The 20,368-nt window shown below is 33.1% G+C and overlaps 1 long non-coding RNA gene across 1 annotated transcript; it reads right to left on the bottom strand.

The window, feature by feature from the left end:
• Nucleotides 1-7,638: 7,638 nt before the first annotated feature.
• LOC134241722 (uncharacterized) lies at nt 7,639-9,082 on the bottom strand. Its single transcript, XR_009986716.1, has 2 exons — nt 8,645-9,082; nt 7,639-8,331 (listed from the first exon to the last, which is right to left on the bottom strand). It is a non-coding gene; the product is annotated as an uncharacterized LOC134241722 (long non-coding RNA).
• Between the last annotated feature and the right edge of the window lie 11,286 nt (nt 9,083-20,368).

Here is a 20,368-nt window from a genome sequence, read left to right as displayed (position 1 = left end):
GACTTAGCACACAGTATTCATTACATTTCTTAATTCTTCTTTTACTCCACCTTTTGCCCAGTTCTGAGTATATTTTTCAGAGAATATAACAATCAGATCAAACATTGTCATTTTTGTAACGTCTTCTTTATACTGTATCATAATATGAAAAGTTAATTGAAGACCATTTCTTTTTATATCCCTGTAATCGAAGATTCGGGGATATATAGTTTTATCATGTCCGTCTGTAATGTCTATCTGGCGGTTTGTTTCTCTGCAAAAACTTTTACCTTGACTATTATAACTTGTCATTTATTGTAGCTATGCCTTTCATATTCAATATGTGTACATTCCTTGTGACACGACCTTACTTTGGGTACCACCAAATTTGACCTTTTGACCTTTACCTCGGAGTTTGTCCCATTTTACACAAAAATGCCAAATAAATTTTTAATTTACGTTGGCTAGTAACTTTTAAACGGTAGATACTAGTACTCTCATACTTCACAAATGTAATCCTTGTTACATTAAACCTTTCTTAAGAAACCATCAACTTTGACCCTTTGACCTTTGAGTTTGACCTACCTTTCAAACACTTATCCTTAGCCATTAATTTTGAACAAGTGGTGCTAGGGCTTTCCTATTTTGCAATTTTATTTCTTGTGAGAAGACCCTACGCAGGTATGTTAAGGGGGCTCTCTACAACGTCACAACATGGCGTACTTCCGTAAAAACGCCATTTTGATCCCAAATGATCAGATTCAAATTCACTTAACACCGATAAATCACTGAGTCTAACACAACATGCGATACTGTGGATGGAATGGACATTATATCACATCAATTAATACAGTGTATTGCCCAATACGAATCAGTTCCTTAAAAATGAATTGTTTGTCAATTTATTCAATTTCTACTTATTTAATTATTAAATGCTACATTTACAAACTTATTAGAATAAGATTTTTAGATGAGAAAAAATGATATAAAACATGGCTTGTCCATATGCTAATTCATCAAATTTATCAAAACGCCATGGCATACACTCAGAAATTTATTTCTCCAATAAGCATATATGCTTTTCAGCAAAATATATCCCCCAAAAATGCAAATTTGATAAGAAAAGACATATGTATTATCTTCCAAAGTGGTTTTTAACACCCGAATTTTTAAGAATGGTTATACCCGGTGAAATTTCGCATGACCCAAACATTTGATCACCATTGATTGTCAGCTGTTTACAAGTATGGGAAACGTGCGGGTTTTAGACGAAGTGTACATTTGGTTATAGGAATTTCTTTTACCGCTTTTGGCCATTTACCATCTTAACTTGTTTTGTTATGTATAGCACTGGATAACACATGCAAGTTTGATAAAAACGGTAAGTAAATTATTTCTCAATACCATGAATTCACTTAATACATTTTTGTCATTGACTGGAAACGCGATGATTTTCGCTTATACTCATTGAAAAACAATACATGTACAAAACGAACTTCTTTCGATGTCCTTACGTGACATTTGTTTAATACTTGTGCAAGTAGAATTTATTTAAAGTTTATATTAAAAAAAAGTACCAAGATATTTGAGTCCACTCTTAAAGCGGATCTCTCACACTTGAATTTTTGTGATGTTTATAAATCTTTGACAGTTTTTCAATTTTTTTCAATTTCTTTTTTTCATTGTTTTTACCTTTTGTTATTATATATCTTTTCAGATATTGAAGAGGATCCAACCAGCTATTCTCAAGAAAATGCTGTTTTAGTTTTTCTTTTGTCTATTATTGTAATTTTGAATAAAAATTATGTTGATTTTATTTTTATCTTTGTTGGTTATTTTTTCAATATTTTATAGCACTAAACTTTGAAAAGAAATTTAAAGCACTGGGCTTTTAAAAATATAGATAGGAGGGATTTTAACAAAATAAATAATTTCAAATATTTCTAAAAAAATAAATTGAAGTACTTTGGAACCTTATTTTATCGGATATGGGGCCTATCATTAGAAACAAATGCATGCAACAAAAATCAGTTATACTTTATAGGTGTATAGAGCCCCCTTAAGGTTACAACCAAATATTCTACTTGCCTATATGATACGACGTCATAGTAAGCTACATGACGTGAAGTTTAGAGATAACAATTTCTTAAAATCGATATCAAAGATTTCATTCTAGGTCGTAAAAATGAATCAAAATATGCAGAGGCAAAATATAAATGGAAATTTGTCGTTTCAGGCTCTCTATATTTATCACAAGGGTTAAATACCAAACCCGTAAAGTCATAACTGTTGATCATGCAGTAGCAGAGTGAAAGTGAAACGTAACGAGAATTCATGTAAACAAACACAAGAAATCGGATGTTTAAAAGCATTTAGAAAAGTATTATTAGTTAAAAGGTTCAATAGAATGTAGATTATTTTATTCAACACCCTTCGGCCTACGGCCTCCTTATAGAAAAATAAAACCCAGGGTAAATCCCCGTACACCCTTGATTGGACCTGAATAACGAATTTATTTCCTTTGTACCCATAAAAATGATGTAAACATCAGAGTGTGTCTCATTCTATCGATTAGATAACTACGTACTGCAATGCATCGTGACGTCACGTTATTTGGTTTTTATCATAGAGAATTTATGCATTGTGACGTCACGTTTTATTTACTCCCGGCTCAAGTCGGATTTTACACCCGACTTTGTAACCAATCAAAGCTCGTGTTACAAGCTAGATAGGAAATAATATGTGCGATTCATGTGGGAATAAAGCTTATTAATAAGGTATGCTCATATATTTCTACAATTTCTTCATAAAAAAACAGGCAGGGTGTTTACTTGCAGATCAGCCTTTCCTCTTTCGTTCGTAACAAAAAAGATGCAAAGTTTAACACTACGCCGCACACTTTGAAATTTAATTTTTGTTTCTATCTAAAGTTCTTAGTCTATTGATTTTGGAAAGTGCTGCTAGAATCGTATGGTTTACGGGAATAGATGCAATTTTTCCGATCTTATGAACAAAGTGTAAATATTTTGGAAAGGTTTCGTCCGAAAGTATTGGATAATTATTTCTGTAATAAGACAGTAGGATTCTAGCAGCACTTTTCATGGCACAGAGCTGTTTTTACATAACTATTATTACAAACTGAAATTAATTAGTCCCGGGGTAGTGTTGAACTTTTCACTTTTTCATTAAGGCATTTTTTCTCATTATAGACGTCACGTGGTGACGTCGTGGTGAAGTGCTTTCTGTAGTTTAAGTCCCAATGAAGTCTATAGAATGCATAATAATAGCAAAGATTTATCCATGACTTTTCCGATTTATTAGTGTTACATATTAATAAAAAAAAGTCTAAATTCGCCGAATTGTGATCTGTGTGCTGCCTTTACTAACCCGCATACTTTGGGTACCATTATATTTAAATTGCATTTACGAAAAGTTTAATCTTCGCTATATATGTTGGCATACAGGGGCATAGCTGTTTCACAAACACATCTTCTTATATATATAAGGAGTTGCGGATTACAAATGAATACCCCAAAGCGTAACAGACGGACGGACGGACATCCCGATCATTGTATACCCTCCCCTTTTCAAGCGGAGGATATAATAATATATGATACTGCTGATTTTTTTTTCTGTCAGTACGATGATTTCCACCATAGAAAAACAATGTTTACCTAATCCTTTAGGCTCGATAAATCTCTACTCCTTTAGATTCTGAGTCATTGCATTGATCTTAGAATAAAGCTAAAATCGTATGTTATGAGATCAACATATAATCAATTTATTCCACATAAGCTCAGGTGAGCATTTTGGCCAATATGCTTCTTTATCTAATTTTTTTTTTTTGCCCCCTAAAAATTTCAGCTTTAATCCACAGGGAGTCATTTTTCTACGTCATTTTTCTTACAAATTTGTAGGGTGGTGATTTTTCTACGGACAAAAGGGTTTTTTTGAATGACCGGGGGTCATTTTTCGCTGTATCCCCCGGTTTGCATTATTCGATGGGATTATTCGTCTTTACACCGGAACCGGGATTTAATTTTACTTGTGGTAATCCAACTTATACCAATAGCTCGCTTTCTAGGGAGGACATCCTTCAAAATCAAAGGTCAGTTTTGAATATTTTCAATATTCCTACCAACCAAAAATGAATTTGAATTACCATATCTATATTGGATTCCAAAACTTCATGAAAATTCTTACAAAGACATATATAGCGGGTTCAATTTAATGTTCTATCAAGTCTCTTTCTTTACTTATCACTGAAATTTTAACAGTACGAGTAGTGAAGGAGAAACTTCAGCAGTACTGTGCAACAATATGTTGGAGAAGAGGATTAAATCAGATACGGATACTTATAAAAATTAAAAGGAACTTGTGGGAAATATCAAGGTACAGTTTCGATACAAATTAAGCCTTGTATTTTTCAAAAATATGAAAGTGATATAAGAAATTAAAATTCGTTCTTTCTGAATCATAGGAATTCCATGCAATAAAAATACACAAATCGTTTTAAGCATTGAATTCATATTTTTGGATGTCTTCGGTCCTATAACACACCTGGCCGTGCCGACAAATTGAAAAACGCGCGTTAGCGCGGTAATTTTGTCATGGTGTGTTATTCCAAGACAACCAAAAATATGAATTCAACGCTTATATTTACATTCACTAATTTTCCTTCTTCACAATTGCTCATTTCGTTAATCTTAAATGTGGATTTAGTGCCCTTCAAAACTGCCGTGGGTAATAATGTAATAAGTTCAAATGACGTTAAATGACGTTAAAGTTAAATAACGCAAACAAACATTGCGAGGGTGACAAATTAATTCTTATTGATTAATTTTTAAAGTTAATTTTTCAGGGTTATAGTTTTTCATAAAATTGAAATAAAACATGTTATATTTTTGTGTTCCTTGAGTAAAGAAAATGCATATAGTTCCTACTGTGTATTCAAATGCGCGGTGTCATGGTTTCGCGTGTGTTATGTAATTTTTAGTTATTAATAACATGGCGTTATGAAGTAGCATTGCCCTCATATTCCATGATGCGCGCTAGCGCATCATGGAAAATATGCCAGCAGAGCTATTTGCCATGTTCAAAATAATCGATTATTCCTACTTACATAACCTTGGACGCAGCTTCTTCTGTCTTCAGTAAAGAAAACCATACAGCTTTAAAACCAGTACACCTGATCAGTACTCCTTTCTCTAATAAATCACAATTTATAAAGTATTTCCCTCTCAAACACAGTTATCTGGATATAAGCAGCGCCGTCATCGCATTCTCTTAATTTTTGTTTTGATGCAGTCGTGACGTCATCGATCAACGTTATTGAAATCCTCTGACAAAAATCAATAATTTAACACTATGATAAATATGAGAATGCTTTTATAATGATTATTGCTCCAGTATGCTTTTCTGTGATTTTTTTTGGTACGTTTTCTTATTTTTTTTCTTGATATAGATCTAGATCTACCAGTTAAAGAAATTTTCTTTTTGAATATTATTACCCAAGTGTGAAGAGTTATCGTTCTTTGTACAAGTATGCATGATAAAAAAATAAAAATATGGAGTTCTATTCAATTTTTAAAAAGTTTCATATTACAATTAAATACATTGACCAAAATTAAATTTTTAAAGATATCAAATCAGCAATTTTAAATTGTTCTGAATTCCTTTTTTTCCAAAAAATATTATTAAAAACTTATATTTAGTGGTTTTACAAAACACTTCATATATATACTTCTAAACAGGAGGTATAAGTGTAGTAGAACTTGTTCTACACGAGTGAGATAGAACAATTGCACTCATAGCAGAAGCAATTGCGTCTATAGTCCTATGAATACAATTGATGGCTGCATGTTCATAGTGGAAGAGAGCAGTGGATATGCAAATATAGAAATTTGAACGTCGTAGATTTCTAATGGATTTCATAAGGAAAATTAAACTGAATGTAAATATTTACTCATATGACTTCCTAAATGCTACTTGTGACGTCATTAACTTGTGCATTTTCCCGTCTTTTAAAGGGTTGCAGAAGACATCAATTTTCTTCCACAAAACATACTCTGCCACCGTCGCCTATAAAGATTTTGAGACATGATTTTTCAAAGCAGTTTACATAATATATCCAAAAACTGAAGCGGGCGACGATGGCAGACACTATTTTCTAAAGGAAAATTAGCACAAAAATGAGTCGTTCTTATAGGCTTTTCTGCATTAGATTTAGAAATGTACCAAATAAGTGACGTCATATTTCCAGAATGGTCCTCCTTCATGCCATATTCTTTAATGATTTATCATATTCATCTACTCAACTTTTGTTAAAGCCAATTTCATAACTTTTTAAGAACATTAAATAATTAGGGCACAATAACACCCATACTGTACCTTCTTCTTTTAAATCGCAAATTTTTAACAAAATCCAACAGCATACGAACAAACGACTATTCTAAATACAACCATTCCTAAAAATAAATCTGCTTTTTCAATAAAAATGACTTACCTTGTCATTGGTCATTAATTTTGCTATATTATTCGGTTGAAAACATTTAGATTGTACACACTTGCACTCTGAAGTTGTAATTAAAAAGGTGCTTGCGTTTCTGATTGAAAATATCTGTCCCGGAGAGCTTGAATCAAACATCTCTTTCATATTAAGATGATTGACTTTGAAAGGACAACAATGGTTTATCTAACTGCAAAGCTTTATGATAAACATGATGACTTTAACTTTTCAATTGTCAACTTCCCTTACTTATGCAGCAATATACCTTCATTAACTGCATAAGGCGTTTGTATCTCTCAGTTGATTCGATTCGCATGAGTATGCTCTATGTATATGAACAATTTCTAATACGAAATAAATTATTTATAGACAAGTTGCTGAAACAAGAATATCAGCAGTGACATTAAAGGTCATCTATTGTCGTTACAATGACCTTGTCAGCAAATACAATTTATCATTTAGTTAAACGCTGACTGACGTTTTCCATACTTATAGTTGGGCCATCATATATACACTGAATTGTCGACGGATCTTTTCTTTATTTCCCGAACATGACAAATAGCACACGGCGGGTGTGACCAGTCGACATGGAATGCTCACTCTTTCATGGCACCAGATCCAACCTCTGATTTTTTTTTGGAGGTCCGTGTTTGCCCTGCACCTATTTTTGTATTGTTTAATGGACTTTCGATGTTGAATACTGTTCGAATTCTCTCTATATATATATCACTATAAATCTCGACCTATTTAAGCAAATGTTTTATGTGTCCTATAACTATAGGGCGCTACAAAACAATCCTTAACTCAAATGTAACTGTCCCATTATGCCATCTTTAAATCTTCGTTTGTTAAAAGCCCTCATACAACCGCCTGGCTAAAAAAAGACCCGACTAAAAACTTCTATGTAGATTCATTAACGTTTTTTTCTTTTCATTCCCGAATTTCTCATTTCGTCAACATGTATCTTAAGATAAAAATCCAACTGACCTTCAAAGCTTAGTCAGGACAGGGAAAGCAAACATTTTGTCAAAGATGCTGACCGTTATTGTCGAGTATTGTACAAAATTTTCAGTTCTCCACCGGCAAGTGGTCGTGTCTCCTATAAGTGAAAAATTTCGAGAGGGACATTAAACAAGATACAAACAAACAAGCAATAAAAAACTTTTTATTTCTCAAGACTGCTATAATCATTTTCATCAATAAAAATAAGACAAATTAACAAAAAAATTAAGATAAACTTCCTTTCAACAAGAAACCATTAGGTACAAAAACAAATGAAACAAATACACAAGAAAGATAAAACTGTTTGAAAAACGTGGCTTATGAAATTTCACATTTCTATGTAGTAACTTATGACGATTTTACTGTGACAAAGTAGTCAAGAATGCATAAATGTGTTCCTCAAATACAACTGGCAGTTAAAATTTTTCCAAAAAAAAAAAATTCACCCATACGTTCATACTAATTGATGCTTTATTGATGTATCTTTGCAATTTTAGGGACATATAAGTAATAGTCATTACAAGTCCAAAGGCATTGCAACATAGAATGTTGACATAAAAAAATGGCACTGGTATGTGTTTTGAACACATAGAAATGTGTCTTGAACACATTGAAAAAAACATCCCTGATTTAGCTGGTAAATGCGTGTTTTAATTACGACATACGACAACTGGTATGGACGAATGGTGGACCACATAATCGCTGACACTCCCCATTATAGTCCGTCTGATCGTTCCCAGTCCACGCGAGGCGATAATTATCATGGTGATTCCAAGTTCTTCCGACTTTTTGACTATCTGTTCCCCGGGATTGCCGTGCGCTCTAACAACGTTGGCTTGGAGCTATAAAATAAGTTGCTGATTATAGTGGTGACATTAATATTGATTTTTTCAATGACTAGAAAGCTGAAGGAAATGAGAATAAAGACAGTTTATATTGTTTGCATTCTTAAAATTGGATTAATTATTTAGGTAATTTTTAGTTATTAATACATGAAGTAATTGCCCTTTTGGAATGGTACATTTGCTAAAATGACATTTACTTGTTCTTCAGAAAAAATTTTGAACCGAAAAGGATACTATTCAACCTTATTTTATCAGGACAACAAAGTAGCAGCCAAGAGGGAGATTTTAATTGGACAAAAAATAATAGTACCCCAGCATCCATAATAATTGCATCCAATTTCTTGATTGTGATTTTGGCCTTTTCCTCTTCCTTTTGGAATGCCAGAGTGATGAGTGCTGGATCAACAGGCATCCAGGGAGCTGATAAAAGACATATGGGTGAAATATTGCATGTCATAGAAAGAAGAAGTAATGAAAATAACTTCAGCAGCAGAAAGCTGCAGCTGCACTCCACTGATAACAGAAAACTTATGTTCAGGCATTATATCAACTCATAAATGATTTTCCAACAACTCACAACAGTTAAGACCAAAAAACATTTTTGCCAATCAGGTTGAATGATATGAAAGTAATTATATACATTTTCTGATATGTTCCAGGTTTTTACACGCTATAATGATGAGGATATTCAATATTAGAAAAGTGACTCTGATAACGATTTTTGAAGAAATGAAAGCAACTGGAAACGTTTCTACATTATACACGACTTCATCAATGCGCTGATGTTTTTTAAGTAAATCAATTTAAATCAAACATTACTATAGGCTATACTAGTATGTTATCATACGTAAGAAGCTTCTATAATGTGATTATAACTGTACAAATGTGTCAAAACATCTTTTCTGTCAATTTTCTTGCAAAAATCAATAATACAATCGAGTTTTAATTAAATGTTTTTCTCAATGGTTGGAGATATTGAGCTGAATTTTGGCGAGTTGGTTTTCCCTGAGTAACAGATCAAGTTCGCATTTTGAGCCTCTTTAATGATTTTTGACGGAATTATTGCATTTCAATTTTTAATGGGTAACAGACTACAATTGCTGGTAGAGGACTACTATTCACTATTGTTAATGCAATACTATCAGAATGCTTGTTATATTAACTTCCATCTACATGCAATATGTTCTATTAATGCACTCATACAACACCATATGCCAGTATGTTATGAACGATTGCAAACATTGACAGCTTGAATATTTGAAGAAATCCCAAGTCTTCAAATAACATATTTCATCGCATTACACTAAGCGAAATAGTGTAATTTTTACTGTTCAGAGAACAGAAAGGTAGTACTTATCGTTACTGATTCGGTTGCAAATTTTGCTATAAAAACTATATGGTTTATACTATCCAACCTTAAACATGAACATTAATAGGTATTCCCAAACAATTTACTGTAAACCAACTTTTATTCGCGACGACTTTATTTCGCGATTTGCCGGGGGTAAACCAGTTCGCGACGATTAATTTTCGCGGAAAAGCCTATTTAGATTTCTTTTTGATAGACACATAGACTTTAAGAACCGGTTCGCGGCGAGAAATATTCGCGATGACGAGGCTCTCGCGAACTTCGCGAAAATTTCTCGCACGCGAATAAAAGTTGGTTTACAGTAATGGTTTTTACAAATTAATTTATTGCATGACATTGATTTTTTTAATATAGTTTATCATAATATTATGTATACCAAAACAGAGCATTATAAGGAAAAATGTGCAAATTTACAATGCACACATAATTGAGTAACTATATTTTATACATGTTTACATATTTGAATAATTAATGGGTACAGTTGTATCTACTGGTACACTCTACACTTCATGGTATACTTGTACAGGTAGGCAAACAAAAGGAAATGGAGTTGGAGGGAAAAGGAATAGTAATGCATTGTGTACCTAATTTCATGAAGAATTATATTTTTATGCGCCTGGATCGATAGATCCGAGGCGTATTTTGTTTTTGTCCTGTGTGTCTGTTTATCTGCTTATCTGTTTGTTTTTCTGTTTGTCTGCAAACTTTAACCTTCGTCATAACTTTTGAACCATGAAAGATAGAGACTTTATATTTAGTATGCATACTCCACTAATTAAACTCTTTCAAATGATACCATTGTGACCATTGTTCATTGACCTTGTGACCTTGACTGTGACTTTCGTGCTAAAAATAGCGTCTTTGTCTGCAAACTTGAACCTTCATCATAACTTTTGAATCTTGAAAGATAGAGACTTCATGTTTGGTATGCATACTTCATCAATTAAGATCTTATAAATGACACATATGTCAATGACCTTGTGACCTTGACTGTGACCTATATGCTAAAAATAGCATTTTTGAACCTTCACCATACTTTTTGAACCATGAGAGATACACACTTTATATTTGCTATGCATACTCCACTAATTAAATTCTTTCAAATCACAATAAGGTCAATGACTTTGTGACCTTGACTGTGACCTATATGCTAAAAATAGCGTTTTGCACCTTCGCCATAAGTTTCGAATCGTTAGAGATAGAGTCTTCATATTTGGTATGCATACTCCATTAATCAAGTTCTTTCAAATGACACTAAGGTCAATGACCTTGTGACCTTGACTGTGACCTGTATACTAAAATAGTTTTTTCCAAACTTTGTTGCCGCCGGGCGCATAGTGTTCCACAAACACATCTTGTTCTGCTTGTTTTCTAGAATGAAAACGTATCAAACCATGTCTTTAAGTTATGCTTCTTTCAATTCTATTCGCAATCGTGTGCAGAATGACTGTAAAATTTGTTCTAGGCCCCTAGCATACTCTCATTCCATGCTTATTTATCTTGATAAGTTATAATCTCCTTTGAATGTGTTTTTGAGAACAAAGCATATGTTATATATTATACTTTTCAAGCGCATGGGTAAACCAAATCAATAACATTTTTAACAGAAAGGAACTTCGGATTCAGATTTTTGCAAATTAACAAAATAGGAAAAATATTTCTCTTTTTTCTGTTTCTCAGTTGAGAAAATATATATTAATAGTGAGCATATTTCATCGTCCTTTCAGCTTGTAATGTTCCTTAATGATAATTTTCATCTGAATGTATCATACAGTTGATTCAGTATTGTATATAAAGCGGATCACAGGAAAGATAAGACTAAAAAATCACAAGTTACTGAGTAACACGATAATATACAAGAAGGCAATTAAGACGAAGTTTAGAGCTTACATAAGAAAAGGGCACTTGACAATTTTTTTTTTCTCTAAGTACCTTTCAGCGGCTTTATTTTTTAATTTCTAATAAAAATATTCCACATTAGAAACATGCGGCATTATAAATTGTTTTTATTTATTTGCGTTGATTTAATTGACCAGTAAAGTTTTTCCGTTGTTTTAAATAGTTTTATCATGTTTTAGGTCAGTTGAAGATCAGTGACTCACTTTTGAATAAAGAAATATTTGCAATTTTTCAGTTTTGGACTAAAGGAAAAAAAATAAAAACCTGATGGAGCAGACAAAGACTGCAACATTTGAACATTTGTAGCTCCTTACATTTTTTTAACTTTCGGAAAAAAAATATAATGTCGAAATTTGATGCAATTCAACTTTTCACACCAATAAATGAGGAAACAAAAACAAAAGGCACAACAGAAAATTAAAATAATAAGTAAATTAACAAAAAATGTCATCACGGAAAAAATTCCTAGTTCTTTGTAATTGAAACAAATTTTACATCATGAGCACAGCATTTTCAAATAGGGAATGATTTACAAGTTTATGACTTTTGTACTGATTGAAACAAAATTAAAATAATAATGTAAATTAGGACAAAAAATACAATGACTTCATCCTCATCTTTTCTGTACAGATTTTTTACAAACCCTAAAAAAGAGGAAGGTGTGCTCAATCGATTATATTTGAACAATTGAATATAGGTTGTCCATTTAGTTTACAGAATGTCACAGTAAACATGCTATATATACACTGTACTGTACTCTTATCAGCGTTTTTAAAGACATGCTTTGACTCTCCCTTATGTTAATGTATGTCTTTTTAATTAGGACTTGTATCACTGATTGAAAATTTTGCCAAAACAGCATGTTTGAATAAAGGTGTAAATATTGAAATATTTTAGGCCTGATTTAGGCCTCATTTCAGCATTGTATGCTATACGCATTTCTGATCATAGATTTACAGTTTGAATAAAGGTGTAAATATTGAAATATTTTAGGCCTGATTTAAGCCTCATTTCAGCATTGTATACTATATGCATTTCTGATTATAGATATACAGTTATGTCACATACAGGGTGTTTCACACTATATGTCACACATCTAAAGGGGCATAATCTGAATATCGTATGTGCACTATAGTTAAGCATTTAATTAAAATTATTATGTTGCAAAATATCAAAATTATAATAAACCAGGAAGTAACTGATGATATAATCGGTATGTCATATTTCAGCTATATACGTAAAACTTGCAGCAAAAATTTGTTGTAATTTTTTATTATAAGAACCGTTATATTTATATATTTCAATTGAATATAAAGAGACCAGAAATTACTGTCTACTTTTCTTCTATTAAGAATTATTAGAGGGTTTAAATTAAATTATAATGTAAAGATGAAAGACAGTTAAACCCTGCCTCCTCTTCAACCCTAACCCACCCCCAAAATATTTGAGAAGATATCAGAGTGAAGTCAATCATTGAGAAAACCTCTCAGATCTGAGTTTAGGAAGATGTTGTAACAATGCTATGTGTTTTATTTAGAATTCTTAAATTTGAGTTAAGTATCACTGCATACAAAATTTTTTAAAGTCAAATGAAATTCAGAGCATAAAAGTTTGCAAGATTGACTGAAAGGAAGTAAATAAGTTGACACCAATTAACACATTTTAGGCCTGATTTATTTAAATGCAACTTTAAATAAAAATAGATCATGCACTTTGTTTTAAAAGCCAGATATAAAACAAGAAAAGTTTCTTGTGAAACTTACAAAACAGTACCAGAAATTTATAAACGTGTAAATATTTGAAATATTTTAGGCACTGATAACATTTTAATTTGTTGCCATAGTCTGAGGTGGTGGATTTTGTATGCTAAAAAAAAATAATTTTGAATATATGCCAATTAAAATGATATATAAAATGTGTGTGTATTTTGTTGTTATACAGTCTATGTGTGACATATATTGTGAAACACCCTGTATAATCCATCGTAGTTGTTTAAATTATTGATGACCTAGAAAACATAAATGTAAACATATCATTTATATTCATGATAGTATTTTAGAAAGAGACTTACATTTCAGTGCCCCCTCGGAGTATTCACTTCCATCCATAGCGATCATTACTTTTCGCTTGTTTCCGTTGTCCGCCATGGCACACTGAACAGCTAGACTAGTCAAGAATGTAAAAAAGATGAATCTCTATATAATTTAGAGAACAAGATGCAGTTCATTGACTTCCGCTATTGAGGCTACGCCAGTTGCGCATATTAATAGTCCGTGAAGTAAGAAAGGGCATAAAGGAAAACTCTGGAAAGATCGGAATCCTGAATGAGAGCGTTTCAACAGCTTCGATATTGGAGTGCGCAAACTGACTCAAGATGTTGTCGATAGAGTATCGATTTTTTTTTTTGCATGCGTTGTTTGCATGCGCGGATCTAGAGGGGGGGGGGGGGGGTTCAGGACCCCCCTGGAATTTACCAGGTTAAAAAATGTATATACTAAAACAAGAAAAAAGTTACTATGGATCCCCCCTGGAAACGCTGACCCCCCCCCCTGGTAAACGCGAATATGTATGAAATGGGTATGAAAAGTGAACGATTTGAGGCAATAGAAGTCACCACTATAGAAGTCACCACTACCCCCCCCCCCCCCTTTGAAATAGGTTTTTGACGTTTCGGCGAGTTTAGGTGTTGTTTTTTTTTATTGCTTGTCAAGAAATTTCTGGGATTGGATTTTTTTTTTGACTGGGGTGGACCCCCCCTGGAAAAAATTTCTGGATCCGCGCCTGGTTTGAACCTTAATTTAAAAAGATTAATTTATATGTTTCAAATCACACATGTATAAGGGGCTGATGCATATTTACTCGTATAATACCCCATTCATACGACATGATTTGCATACCTCAGTGTAATTTACACATAAGTAAATTTACTCACATGTTCAATTTTCGTCGTATGAACTGATTTACTCATATGCAAATTCTGCACAGTTGAGTAAATTTACACCTGGTCAGGACTAGGTACCACAGGCCTTCAGATCGCTTAGAAAAAAAATTGAGGTGTTGAAAAAAAATAAAGGTATGGAACTCTTTTCATAGGGTAATGAATCGCCAATAAAATTCTTTTAAATCAAATGCTTTACAATTTTACTTTCTATCCATATCTATTCAAATATACATAATCTTCATTACTACCAAAGTTCATTCCGTAATTTCTTATACTTCTCGAAATATTCTGAAATCAATTCCCAAATTGACCTTAATTTTTTTACTCGACATCAGCTTGGTGACTTGGTGAAAAATTACGCACTTTGAAAAAAAATTTCAAAGTGCGTTAAATTTGGGACCAAGCTAACGCACTTTGAAAAAAATATATTTTTTTTCAAAGTGCGTTAATATCGACCATATTAACGCACTTTGAAAAAAATGTAAAGCTTGATCAATGTTCTCACAAATAATCGGTACGATAAATAATTGATCATGGTTGGATAACTTTTTTTATGATGAGGTCACTTCAGGACATGGACTTACGATAATTCTTCATATAACTTTTTAATAAACATTATATAGAAAATTATTTTAAACTTTTTAAAAGAAATTGGTAAAATATTTTTACACAAATAATTTTGAAGAAAATTATTAAGTTTCCAAAGTTTTACAATCATCTAAGTTTTGGGTCTTATAAAAGTTATTTAAATATCTTGGGTTTTGATAAAAGTTATAAAAGGAAAATGGGACTTTTAGAAAAAATAGAGAGATAATTGTTTAATATCATTATTTTGTTTCTGTTTAAAAATTCTAGTCTGTAATAGGTAGACTTAAAGATGGGGGGGGGCTAAAAGTGAACGACTTAAAGCATTGAATTTATCTTAAGAAAAAGGGGCAATTTGATTTTTCAAAACTATGAAAGTTCTTTCTCTCTCATACATTTTACTTTTTTTTTAAGTTTTCATCTGTTTTAAGTTAACTCATTTATTGAAAGTTTTCAACGCCATACCATTATATAATTACATATTATACATACATGTGCATGTATGTGTTTTGGGTATAGTATAGGCATCGAAACCGGGCGAAGGGCACGAGGAGGGGGGAGGGCTAAGCCCCCCACTTATTTTGGAAAGATATACATCATATAAGCATTGAAAATGCGGCTTACCCTTTTTGGGGTTAATTACACCCCTCCCCCGTTTTATTTGTTACCGACATACCGATCATGTATTGGAATGATAAAGATTTGGACTGATAGATCTTCTATCCGTCTTCTCCTCTTCTCGACGGGAGTAAATCAATGCATGTGTTATGACAGATAAATTACAAATAAAATATTTCCATTACTTCATTCTTAATCCAGAATTTTTTTGTTTTTACATATTTTTTCAAATGTATCAAGTGTCTCCATGATAAAATATATTGATGTAAACTCTTAAAGCACTTTGAAAATTTTTTTCAAAGTGCGTTGAGTTGGTCACAAATTTAACGTACTTGGAAAAAAAATTTCAAAGTGCGTTGATTTTGTCCCAATTTTAACGCACTTTGAAAAATTTTTTCAAAGTGCGTTGCCACAGCGGCTTGCACGCTTTCTTACAAACCCATGTTTATGTCTTTAAAGATATAGCTGTGGTCGCAAACAGGTGCCCTGACGGATCGATAAGTAGTGAACTATTCAAGTTGTCTCCTTGGAATTGCTCCGGAGCTATGATAGAAACATGCATTCCATCAATCGCTCGGACCCCATTACCATTTACCTCTTGATGGCATTCTTCTACCTTTCTCTGTTTTTAATTCAGGCAAGCTACTCACATATAAGTTAATGTTACAGGAATTTCAATAAACTAGTTGAAAGTAAGCATTCGTTATAGTATCTCCCCTGGCACCCGATCCCACCATGAATGTCAAGGGGTTCGTGTTAAATTCCTATTCACATACGATTTTTGTATTCTTCAAAGATTTTTGAGATCGATTCCTGTTAGTTTTCTTTATCCTTTTTATTTTCCTGGAAAATACATAATTATAATATTCAAGCAGATATTTTATAATGGCCTCACACACTTGATGTACTGTAGATTTCCCAACACCAAAAGATTTCAATCGTCCTATTTTTCTGCTGAAGACGTCAACCAGTAGATGACAACAGTTTCTTTACACCCAAACACCCAACGGCTCTTCTACAGTCTCTAGGACCGAAACCAAAACAATTTTCAACATTAAACAAATTTTTTGTTCATAAATTTTTAGCTCACCTGAGCCGAAGGCTCAAGTGAGCTTTTCTGATCAAAATTTGTCCGTCGTCTGTCGTTGTCGTTGTCGTTGTTGTCGTAAACTTTTCACATTTTCATCTTCTTCTCAAGAACCACTAAGCCTATTTCAACCAAACTTGCCACAAAGTATCCTTGGGTGAAGGGGATTCAAATTTGTTCAAATGAAGGGCCACGCCCTTTTCAAAGGGGAATTAGAGAAAGATTAATGGCATTTTTAAAAAATCTTCTTCTCCAGAACCACTGGGCCAGGAAAGATGAAACTCACGTGGAATCATCCTCAGGTGTAGATTCAAGTTTGTTCAAATCATGACCCCCGGGGGTAGGGTGGGGCCACAATGGCCGATCAAAGTTTTACATAGGAATCATAGGAAAAATCTTTAAAAATCTTCTTCTCCAGAACCACTGGGCCAGGAAAGATGATTAGAATCATCAACAAGTTTGTTCACCAAAATTTTTTACAAAGGAGTATATAGGAAAAATCTTTAAAAATTTTCTTTTCCTGAACCACTGGGCCAGGAAAGATGAAATTCATATGGAATCATCCTCAGGTAGTGTAGATTCAAGTTTGTACAAATCATGACCCCCGGGGGTAGGGTGGGGCCGATCAAAGTTTTACATAGGAATATATAGGGCAACCTTTTAAAATTTTCTTTTCAAGTATTTCAGAGCCATGATTAGTAATATTTATATGGAATTTTAGTTTCTAGTTTGTTCAAATCATGGGTGGGGGGGGGGGGGTGGTAAAATTCAATAAACTTTCAGTTCTGATCTGATATGTGCTTTTTCCTAGCCGATGTGCTCAGGTGAGCGCTGTGGCCCCTGGGCCTCTTGTCTTTCTTCTTTTGTAAATTCTGACACCATTCTTTGTCCTTAAAGTCATTAAGTTTTTTTTGTACCAATAAATTAGTGGATCGGAGCCCCCCCCCTCCCCTAGTTTCTTTGAGGAACATTCAAAAGTTAGTCTTATACCCAAACAGTAAGGAAATACCCTTTTTCTATTAAAATTCATAATTCTGAATCTGTCCATATTCTTCTTTTATATGAAAATATGAGGATTTACTAAATAACTACTAAACATAAATCTCGGCTGAACGCATAGCAAATTAACTTTTACTTACGTGTGTAGATTTACTTATATGTAAATTTGCAAATTTTCGGCGAATGAATGGGGTATGAGACTCTTTATACAGTATTAAATTTCGGCATTCCTAAATACAGTCGTTTGGCCAGTTCCGGATTTTGGCCAGTTCCGAATAATTAGTAATTTAAAGACTGATAATTAATAAATTCAACGGTGTAAAAATAAATTGATTTCTATGGTAAGAAGGCTTATTAATGAGTGTTTGAATTATGTGAAGTTTTGATTTTTTGCCCTCAGTTTGGTTTCGTTATCGTACTTGAAACAGTCGACATACTTTTACAATGCAACAAATCTGAATCACCGCGACGCGTAAGTCTGCAGAAAAACCTCTGTAGATGCATAATTTTTTCATATAAAACAACGTTCTAGGTATCAAAAGTAAGTTTGATATGTACTCTAACATATACTAAAAACTTGTCAAAAATAAATGTTTAGAACACTGGAAGATATCGAAATATTTTCGTGCTCTTATTTTACCAGTTCCGAATACCCATTTTAAACAATATTATTAATTCACTCTTCGATGTTTTCTTCATTGTAAACGTGACTTATTCTACCCCCGCTTGAAAAACAGGAAGAAACGGTATATAGTAATGGGATGTTAGTCCATCCGTCCGTCTGTACGTCCGTCCGTCCGTCTAGCTGTACGTCCGTCCGTCTGATATGCTCTGGGGTATCCATTTCTTATCCGCAACCCCTCTTCTACCACTGAATGAAGGTTAATGAGGCTTCACAGAATTTAATGAGTCTTTCACAGAATCTTTGTTTAACAGTGCCAAAGTGCTCCTATTTTATTTTTGGATCTGGTACATAATTTGGGCTCCCTGAGAAAAACATAGATACTGCCATTCTTTGTAATATTGAAAAGTATATCCATCTCTTGTCCGCAATTCCTCCTATACGACTGAAAAAAATTTAATGATACTTTCACATATTCTTTATTGCATTGTGACAATTTGACCTATTATTCTACTTTTTGATCTGACATTTAGAGAGTAAAACATGGACTTTGTCTTAAATAATCATAAAGGAGGCGTGGGGTATCATAAAATGAGCTCAATGCACAGAGTACCTCTAGTTTCTCTTCAACCTTTGGAAACACAAATAATTTGTTGGTAAGCAATTAATTTAACTTTTCTTAGGCATGCCAATGGATAACGTCTGGGACGTATATCTTTTAATTTAGGGTTGAATTGAATAAGAATCTCTAGGGTATCCGGAACCCGTCGGCTTATCCGTAACTGGTAAAATGGACACCTATGGTAACTTGCGAAATAATTTTTTTTGAGGGAAGGCTGAACTTTTATGAAACAATATTTAATTCCACAAGTCATCGAACTACCTTGACAAAACACTTAGATTTTGAAATAATTCCTAGTATAATTGTAGCACCGTCGAATCGGTTTCTTATTCGGAACTGGCCAAATAACTGTATAAAGTTTTCGCTGTAAATTTGTGCGTTGGGGGGGGGTGTTAAAATTTAGAGGCTGAATTTTGTGGAATTGTACGTAATATCATACTTAGATCTTGTTGTTTTCCATTGTTTCCTTATTTAATTTGAAACATTATAGAAAACGCTGCTGACTGGTTAATTGTCATGTATGGAAGATTTTGATATTCGGTTCCTTCATTTAAAAATGAGATACTATATGATAAATAAACCATAGGACAAAATTATGCTGCAGCTGAATCTACCAAACTCTATTTTAAATTTTATTACACCTGCATATGGTGTTTTATTCTCCAAAGTTATTCGATTTCATTCAAGAGCACTAAATGAGTAGAATCTATTTTTAAACCAAGACAGGCTTCTGACGAATAAGTTGATGTTACATATAGATACCTCTTTTTAAGACAACATTTAATACAATAGTCGATAAAAATATGCAGCAATTGTTCTTTCGCTAAAGGCTCGATTTTTTTAAGCGAAAGCTGTGGGTCCTTCGAATGAAACCAAAAAAACGGCTCCCCGTGTGACGACAGATGTTGGCACAATAAAAATTCCTCACTGCTCAATGGCCTTGAGTGCCGAATACAGGTAGAAATTTGAAGCCCTTTACCTAGCTGTTTATGATTGAGTGACAAATTTTCGAATGGGACGTAAAACAAAATACACTCAATAACAATCGTAAATTCTCTTGTGTGTTGATGACCTCGTATACATACAAATTTAACTTGTCATTGGGTTGCATTCTGGTTGACGTGTTTCATACTCTTATGTCTCTCTTTATATACTAATTATGACTACGGATTTAGCGTATATATATCAGCACATGGATCACTGTGAGTATGTCTATACAACGGGAAATGTCTACTCAACCCTCCCAGACACCCGATCCTACCTTTAAAGTCTCAAGTACATTATGTTACAAT

Source organism: Saccostrea cucullata, unplaced genomic scaffold (genome assembly GCF_032062105.1).
Source record: "Saccostrea cucullata isolate Sc308-1 unplaced genomic scaffold, CSIRO_AGI_Scuc_v1 ctg9, whole genome shotgun sequence".
NCBI classification, from domain to species: domain Eukaryota; kingdom Metazoa; phylum Mollusca; class Bivalvia; order Ostreida; family Ostreidae; genus Saccostrea; species Saccostrea cuccullata.
This window is presented reverse-complemented; position numbering and strand designations above follow the sequence as displayed.